Raw genomic sequence first — 9663 nt, 5'->3', positions numbered from 1 at the left:
CGTGGTGCTTGGCAGCACTTTAGAGGTGAGGATGGCTGCCCTAGGTCAGCCTGGCTGGCCCCAGAATAGATTTTCCCTTTAGGGCACACTGGGATACCTTCCAGGAAACCAGGAGCAACGTTGACACCCTCGTGCTGTCAAGTGACTGATGGAGATGATTTGAGGCCCTATACTGAATTCCCAGACATCCATCTCCTCACACCAAGCCCTGGTGCTGGGAATGGCCTCTCCCGGCCTCCTGGAGCTAACTCACCCAGACAAAATTAGAGCTAGGGCTGCGGGATACCAACAAAATCCCAAAGACAAAATATTCAGGTGGTTATTCTGGTATTTGGTATGTACAAATAATCACAGTTCTTAGAGATGCTTATCTACAAGAAGAAAAAAGCTTACTTTTGTGCAAGACCATTTTGCCTACCATTATAATGTTTCTCACAATGTATTGGTAGATGTCAAACAATAAAGAAGCAAGATGAGAAAACGTTTTATCATGTTTGCCGCCCCACCAGCCAATTAAACAAACACGAGCATTTAGCGTATTTTATTTAAGAAGTGTATTAGCAATGAACTATTGTGTGTGCTTTGATCCATTTCCTAAAATCAAACAAAAAATAAGCTATGCAGCTTAGCAAGCAAGAAATCCATTGGTGCTGTTGCAAATTTCACGGAGATGGCCGTCAAATTTCCGCCTCTTGAGCAAGCGCCATCAAAGAAAGTGATTTTTTTTTCCTTTTTCTTTTACAGATCTGTGTACCACTGGGGTCAAACGCCTGTTTAATTTATAGAAATTAAATAAATAACCATACAATGAAAGTTTATGATCTAATCACACCGTGGTGGATGTTTGCCACAGGCCACTGTGATTTCTGCTCCCGTGAATCACTCAGCACAGCGGCTGACTTGTTTACCACAACCCGTTTTAACAAATGTAGTCCTGCCCTTCCCTCCATGTTAATTAACACAGGTAACAAAGAATAATGCTATCCCTAGGACAATAAAAACCCTTTTGTTCCCTGAAGCCTCCGGGCATCCACTGAGGCCCCTTTGTAGGTACTTTCTTCTCGCTGATTAGAGGAGACACTTTGTGTGTTTCCCGTAAGAGCTGGGAGGGTAATCCTGCACCTGTCAGAAGCTTAGGAAACTGGTGAGTAAACCTCTCAAAGCCCCCTGGCTGACTCAGTTTTCTCAGCCTGGAGAACTGGCAGGGAGCTTCTCAAAACTGGAAAGATATTTCTAGAAGCTTTCCTCACGTTACGTAGAGCCACTCCCTTTGCCTTTCTGAGAACTTCGTCCTAATTTTCAGTTATTCATTTTTTTAAAAAAAAAGGCTTTGCGAGTCAGATCCAACAAGTAAGTACAAAGCATCCAATTTCAGCGTGAAAAATATCGCAAAAAAACATGAGGCTATTTGATTTATTTTAGATCAAACGTCCAGTTATTTGGAAATATCTATTTTTGACTAAATTGTTATTCTCCTCCAGATGTTTGGCATTTTTGTAGATGTGAATTTAGAGCCTGCATTGTATTAAAAAGACCCGTTTCAAAAGGAAAAATGATATACTATTCCTGTAAATTCGAGTAAACCAAGAAAGGTTGGCTTCTTTCTTAACACAATCAGAACGAACTTTCCTCACCTCCCTATAACCTCACATCCTAAAGGGAAGGGGGAGATGTCTATAAAATCGCTGTTTTCTTTTTGTTCCATGATAATATTCTTACATAAATCTGTAGCTTTGGGACAGTAAAAGACACACCCACCTGGCGCATGGGAAGCTGAACATGGACAGGACAGCAGGACCACTCAGGCTGCCAGCTCAGTGCGGAGGCCGGTGGTCAGGACTCTGCTCACATCATACGTGGAAATGTCTGTTTCCTCCGGAAGTTCTGTCACATTGACTTCAAACCAGTCTCGGATGTCACTGAGAACTTTGGCATCGTTCTCCTCAGACACAGAAGTGATGGGCAGACCTTTAGTGCCAAAGCGACCTGCACAGGCCGCTGGGTGGAGGTAGGTGTCCACGTCTTCAGGCATGTCACAGTGAGGATGATATTGACTCACTCAATTCCTGCAATGGTTAGGAAGGGATTGAAAGTGAATGCGAGGACTTGAGCAAATCTGCTGAGATACAGGCTTGGGGCTGCCTCAGTAAACTCCTCCAGTGAAGCGGATGGGATCATGGTGTGGATGATGACAGAGGAGTGGAAGACAAGTTATTCACAGATTTACAAGAGACCGTGGGAAATTTTTAAAATAAAAAAAAAATGTCGGCAGCCAGTGGTTTATGCCAGATCTCTTCCCAAGCCTCCATACCCCTGTGGATGTTGCAACTGACTTGCAAACAGATTGATATCCACCAGGATCCGCCACTGGAAATCCTTGAACTGCCGATGGCATGGCAGGCACTCCTCCTGGGCCGCGGCTGGGAAGTTCTCCTCCATGAGGAGCTGGGCCAGGGACATGCAGCGGTGCAGCGGCTTCTTGAAGATTGCCACGTGCTTAAATTCTAGCATGCCCAGGAGATGGAAAAGCTTGCAGCTCTTCTCAGCATCCTTGAGCTTGAGGTAGCACTGCTGCAGTGCGCGCAGCATGCACTTGGTTTCATCCACAAGCACCTCCATGGGATCCTGTGTGGACTCCCTGTGCTCGGCCCGGACCTCCTTGCTCAGGGTGGCACCAATCATGATTCCCTGCTTCTGCTGGAGCATCAGGTGGGAGACCTCCCGCATGTCTGCCCCATGTCCAGCTGCCCCAGCATCTTATCACACTCATCCAGCACAAAGTGCTTCGCATTCTTCAGGTTGAGGCTCCTGTTCTGCTCAAGTGCCATGATCCGGCCCGGGGTCCCCACTACGACATGGGGACAGTTCTTCACCAATTCTTCATGCTTCTTGTTGAAGAGGCCTCCGAAGAATATGGACACCTTGACACTGGGCATCTACTTCGAGAAGCACTCACTCATAGGCCTTGCTGATCTGGAAGGCCAGCTCCCTTGTGTGGCACATGATCAGGACTGTCACCTGTCAGCTGACAGGCTGGATCTGCTGCATGGTGGCCAGCACAAAGACCACCGTCTTGCCCATCCCAGAGTTGGCCTGGCACAGGACATGCATGCCCATGGTGGCCTGGGGAATGCACTCATGCTAGGCCTGGGGTGCTCCAGTTCCAGCAGAGAGTCCCAGAAACCAGAGCTCTGGATGGAAACTTAGGCTCCCTTGACAGCTTTCTTACGGGAAACTGGAGTCCTCTCTGAAGAAGCCTGAGGTTCTTCATCTTCTTCATAATCCAAAAACTCATTTTCCACATCCTGTTCTGCCATGTTGCTGAGATCCAGGAGAAGCAGGACCCTGGTACCCCATTCTCCTCTGCACGCTGCAAGGGGATCCAGTTGCTAATTGCTTATATCCAGGATAAGAATTACCAGCTAATTTTAAAAATATACACACAACAAAACTGAGAAGTTAGGCAGGGATGGAGCTGGCGAGAGTTCTCAGAAGAAGCCCCTGTCAGCAGGAACCATCCAGCAAGCCCTCCCACTTTGGCTATGAATTGAGGGGATGCAATTTCCAAGGTCATTGCCATACCAATGAGTAGAGGGTGCAGATGGAATCTTGCTACTGGCACTGCAGGGCTTAGAGGACAAAGCTTGAACCCTACGGCAACACCATCCAGGGGTCCCCAGGTGCTTAGCCGGCCCACCTGAGTCTCCTGCAGCTCACGGCTTGACAGATATTTTAAGGGTGATCGGAATGGGCAGCTTTGGTCTGGAGCAGTTAAACACTCCAGGAAGCTGTCTTAACCGTTGTAAGAGAATCCATTTAAACACCCTCAACATCCACCAGGTGTGGGGCTAAAGAATGGCATTTTCTTGCCTCTTTTTGATTTTGTTTTGCATAAGTCAATGGATATGGGTACTCTGAGCAAACCTGCTTAGATACCAATTTGTGGAGGCTTGGGGCTGCCTCAGTAAATTCCTCCAGTGAAGTGGCGGATCATGGTGTGGATGACGACAAAATAGTAAAAGAGAAGTTATTGACAGATTTGCACAGAGACCGCGGGAGATTTTATAAAGAAAAATGACTGCAACCGGAGGTTTATGCCAAATCCCTTCCCAAGCCTCCATGCCCCGTGGATGTTGCAACTGACTCCTGATGGAAATGGGGAGAAACATGTTTCTTTCCATGAGATCATACTATTGGAAGTGAACGTGGGCAAACCAGGTTTGTTTTGAATGTTTTAATATGTATGAAATGAATCTTGAGTTTCTAAGTGTTTGGAACTATAGTCTTATCAAAACTTAAATCAGTATTATTACTGTTACTGTTTTTTAGGGTAAAGAGCATTTCATGGTACACAGTGACATAGTAGAGAGAACCCTGGTTGGAAGTTAAAATACCCAGACATCATTTTAAAATTGTATCCCAATTTTACTGGCTATGCGATTTTAGGAAAATCACTTAGCCTTTCTGAGTCTTTCTTCAATTTTTCCGAAGTGAAGTTATAATAACTTCCACAGTTAAGAGTTGATAGAGAAAATGAGAACATAGATTTTTTTGTTGTTGTTTGAGTTTTGTAAACTCTCAGGTGTGGAGGATAAAGCTAGTGAGATGAGCTGTCTTGTGTCAACCACGGTAATAAGGCTTTGGGAATTTAAGATGAATATAGGGAGGAGGCTTTGGAAAGTTTTGTGCAAGAAGGTGATATAATTTGATTTGCATGATAAAATGGTATTCAGGTTGGCATATAGGGAATCAACACAGGGAAACCTTTCAGAGGCCGTTAAGGTATTTTACTCAGGGGACTGGATGTCTGAATTAGGATGGTACTGATAGGCATAGTGAGAAGTGATCTGTTTAAAACGTAAACAGGGCAAATAGGAGTGTTTAGGAATTTTGGTCTGAGCAGCATTGTAAATGGTGTGAACTTGGGAATACAAGAGGAGGAACAAGAATGTGAGTAAAAAACAAACAAAACCAAAGGTCAGTTTGGCACAGGCTTAATTTGGGCGATCTGCAGACGCGCCAGCAAAGGATGTGAGCAGGTGAAACTCTGAAGCTCCTCATCAAGGGCGACCGCAGAGCTGAGATGTGAGTTTGGCGCATGAATGCAACATAAAGTGAAATAGGTCTTCCTTCAGCCTTAGGTTATAAGGCCAGAAAAGGGAAGAGAACCAAAGATTGGGTGCCACAGTGCTCTGACGTTTCAAAGGCAGGAAGAAGAGTAGGAATCCGCATGGGGATGTGGGTCAGACATGACCTTCTCTGAGTCATTTCCCAAATCCTGAGTTAAATTGTGATTCTGCAGAAGGCTGTGCTTGTCCACCACAGCATTCATCAAGTTACGTTACAAATATTTCACACTGGATAGTATATTCATTCAGCGAAGGAAGGACTGTGTCTTGTTCATTGCTGCATCTTGAAATTGACACAGGCAGATGGCAGACTTTAAAACCACCACTGATGGGATCAAGGAAGAAAACTTATACCCAAAAGCATATATAGATAGCCTGAAATTTTATCCCATTTCACAGGTAACTTGTCAACAGCTGTGTCAGTAGCAGCTTCAGTCCTACACGTGGGGTTCGAGTAGCTGCTGCTCTATCAACATAGATGGCCCTTGGTGTATCTGGAATGTGTCATCTTATCCAAGTATGCCAAGAGAAGAAAAATTTTTAGTATCTCCCTCCCTTCCTTCCTTCCAGTTTTGGAGAGCTGTAGCTAGAGGTAAAGTCTCAAAAGATGAAGACCCCTAATTACAACATTTCACATATTGGGTCATTCTCCTTTATTCACAAAACATCACTATAGCCACCACCTCAGCAGCCCTCCAACCCCGAACTTCCAGCCTTATTTCCTGGTCCACTGCACCCCAGCGCTACCTTATGCTAAGTCTCCATGTCAGAGGGTGATATACACACGCATATGCACATGCATATTCACCATCTGGCCCTTGTTCCATTCAGGTGATTTATTTCTTGCATCTTGCATCTCCTTATTGAATTTATAAGAAGATATGTGATCATTCTTTTTTTTTTCCTTTTTCAATTCCCTGCTTCTCATTTTGCAAATTCAATGCCACACTAACACTTCTGTTAATTTGGCGCTTGGAACTGATAGATTTACTGCGTGGTGTTCCATCTCTAATTAAACAAAAATAAAACTGCAGACTTGGACCTTTTTCCAGTGTCAAAGTTTTGCTGCTGCTGCTGCAGCCACTGCTGCATCGTATGTAGTTTTTCCATGTCCTTTAATCATATCCCTCAGTTCCCTCGATCAGTAAAATGGGGATAATACCTGCAGTTTTTCCACCTCATGGAGGCATTGTAAATATTCCTGAAATGGAGACTTCTGTAGTTACATATGTCATCTTTCTTATAAATCACAGGATTCACTTGAGTCATAAGGCAACCTGCTCTTCTATAGCAAATGCTTGCTTGCTGCCAAGGCCTGGACTAAGAGTCTCAGCAGTGATCACTTGCACCTTGCCCATGATATCCACATACATAGATGACCTCTCTGGAGACAATTAACTCTGTAAAATTGTAGGACAATCAGTTGCCTGTGAATTTGAATAGCATCTGCAGTTATATCAGGGAGGAGAAAATTAGCAGGGTGATCAATTCTTATCCTTCAGGATGTAAGCTGACTAAGAGCTGGGTTGGAAACGAAAGTTTCATGATCAGATTTCATCAGTGATCTGTTGCAAAGTGAGTGGTTGGCCACTACTAAAACTCCTAGCCCAGGTCTTCATTGTAAACGAACATTGGCTGCACGTGAACAGATCCTCCGTTTCACTCAGGCACGCTCTGTGATTTCATTTGCAGGGCTTACAATCCAGAAGCCCATTTAAACGTCAGGTATCTCTCGGGGTTTGGGGAGAAGTGCCTCAGCAATTTAAATGCCAACCAGCCCAGTGGTTGCTGGGAACATGCCCCAGGCTGGCCACTGCTAGGGTGACTGATCTATCTGAAGTTCGATGAAGGAAAAATGCTTGTCCTCACTTTCAAGTTTTGAAAACAGTTGGGCATTTTTGAACATTTTGAACTCTCTTCCTCCTCTATAACCACTTCTTTTCCACCCCAAAATCTGCAGTGGGTAAGAAACATATTTAGTCATTTAAGCTCTCATCTTAAGCAAAGTTCAAAGTAGGTGTGGAGTAGATGTTGTAAGAAGGAAACCGGAACCTAGAGTTAGTGTAATAAGCCCAAGTCCCAGACATATCAAGAAAGTTAGCAATCCCAGAAATAAACACAGCTGAGCATAAATCAGCAGAGACTGCGGATGGAAATTTCACTGCGGGTATCGCTGGGAACAGGAATAAAACAAGCAGATGGTACTATTGGAGAGAAAAAGGGAAACATAAGAAGAAAACATAAAAAAGTGGAAATATTTGACTTTTTCATTTAAAAAATTTAATTTTTTTTCTACTTAAGTTCTAAGTAAGAATTAAGCATCATGATGAAAATAAATAACATTCAAGAAAAGGATTATATAAAGGTATAGAAGAACTTTAACATTTAAAGTGGAGTCCAGGCAATTCTAGAAACCAGGTCCATTTGTATTTGCCAAAATTAGGCCAGCACTGCCCAATGTTAGTAGCAAAACTGCTTATATCAAAACCTAACTCAGCTTTGAGAAAAGACAAATCAGTCTACAGACATGTTAACTTTCAACAAATCCAGTAAATCAAAAATACAGTGCAAAAAAGAAATTTTTAAATATGACTTTTCAAAAATCATCCTCTTTAATGAGTTATTGTTTGGTCACTAACAGTTAACATTAAAGTTACTTACCAACCTGTCACATTCAAATGATTGAAAACTTTATATATAATTGAAAATATGTGTTACCTAAATTGGCATGATTCGCAAAAGCAACAAACTGGGCATTGCTCTTGTTTATTTATGAATTATTTCAATAGCATGTACTGTGTGTGCGCCACACTCTTGGCAGAGGGCTGGGTGCCAGAAATACAAAGATGCACAGCCATGGCCCTGCCCTCGAGGAATCTGGGCTGATCTGTTGTTAAGTTACTCTGGTCACATAAATATCTTCAGATTTACACCGAGACATTTCACACAAAACTCCGTTAAGTGATTCCATTTCAAATGTGAAACAATCTCATCCATTTATACTTAAACATGTTTTCCTTGGAGACCTCCCTCCCTGACCTTCAGAACTGGCTTAATCCCATTGATCAGTTCCCGTGGAAATGCACAAGGCACTTCCTTGTGCTTTCTCTGCCAAAATAGCGCGCTCTATGGCAGTTTCGCCTACTCTACTCACTACTGTCTTCAATACTGTCCCCCAAAGGACTTAGAAAGTACCTTATGAACGAATGATTACATGATAGAAGAGTTGAATAAATAGATGTACTTACTGATTATTAAACTGAACTGTCCCTGAATAATTGCACAGAATTTTCATATTTTTATAAATATAAATTTTTTAAAAAAATAAATTTTTATGAACATAAAATATTTATAAAAAATAAAATCCTTTTATAAACATAAAATTTAGATTTTCCTATAAATTTTTAACAGTTTTTTATATTTTCCCTGAAATTATAAGTGCTAATTTGGACTATACATTCCTTTTGAATTGAATCGACAGGTCCAAATTTCTCTGCTTCTCTCTATTGCACTTTACAGATAATCCATGGGTCGTACGTTTTTAGACTGATTTAATTCCTACAGCACTCTTAGAAAATGAAGTGCACAGCTTTTACAATGAAAATCCCTGTGTTAAAAATTGTTTCCAGCACATAATGAGACAGGTGAACACAGCATAAGCACTATGCAGATATTTTAAATGTGTAACCGTGCCATCAGAAGTACTGATAAAAGATAATTTTGTTCTGGTATATGTGAACAAGTTTATACATCTTGAATTCTTCTTGCAGGTTTATTAAGAAAATATTTTCTGTTTTGAACAATGGATTCATTGTCAGAAATCTGATATGTTCAGCAACAGAAAGAACCTTGCTTTTCTGATGAGGTGGATTTTCTGTACAGGATTAGTCCAAACTGATTCTTACGAAAACACACAAGAAAGGATAAGACACATTCTTTCATAATAATGCAAGAAAGTCCGTTCAAAATTTAAAGATTACTTACCTCACAGTTTCATTAATACACTGTAATTAACTGAGCTTCTCCATTTACATTACTAGTTGGGACTCCTATCTCAAACCTGAGCTACGTTTCCTCTCGAGAAGGTTCACTTCCGAACTTGTTCCATTCTGGTCTCATTAAGTTCCCAATTCATTTGTTACATACAGTTGTCTTCACAATCTCTTCCTTCACAAGAAGCCCAGCTAACAGAAGCATTTTTCGTGTTTTACCATTACTGACTACTGCAAGGAAGACCAAGGAAGCTGCAATACCTCAACGCTAGGACTGCCTGGACTTAGTGAACGAAGTGTGTTCAACACAATGTAGACAGATACAGGTTTAATGGAATGCGTGGTATTTCAGAAGTAGGAAACCTTGTTAACATCCGTTATAGTTTCTCTTTGAAAGCTATGTAAAGGAATATTTTTGATTCCTCTTTAAGTTACTTTTTTTTTTTTTCATTTATTTATTTTACTTTAGGTGCATACTATATCCGGCATTTCTCCCCATGTTATCCCTCCCCACCTTCTCCTCCCTCCCCACGCCCTGCTGT

General features: G+C 42.0%; 1 pseudogene; it reads right to left on the bottom strand.

The window, feature by feature from the left end:
- Nucleotides 1-2215: 2215 nt before the first annotated feature.
- LOC101032987 (ATP-dependent RNA helicase DDX39A-like) lies at nt 2216-3317 on the bottom strand (annotated as a pseudogene).
- Nucleotides 3318-9663: the final 6346 nt, after the last annotated feature.

This window comes from Saimiri boliviensis, chromosome 16 (genome assembly GCF_048565385.1).
Source record: "Saimiri boliviensis isolate mSaiBol1 chromosome 16, mSaiBol1.pri, whole genome shotgun sequence".
NCBI classification, from domain to species: domain Eukaryota; kingdom Metazoa; phylum Chordata; class Mammalia; order Primates; family Cebidae; genus Saimiri; species Saimiri boliviensis.
This window is presented reverse-complemented; position numbering and strand designations above follow the sequence as displayed.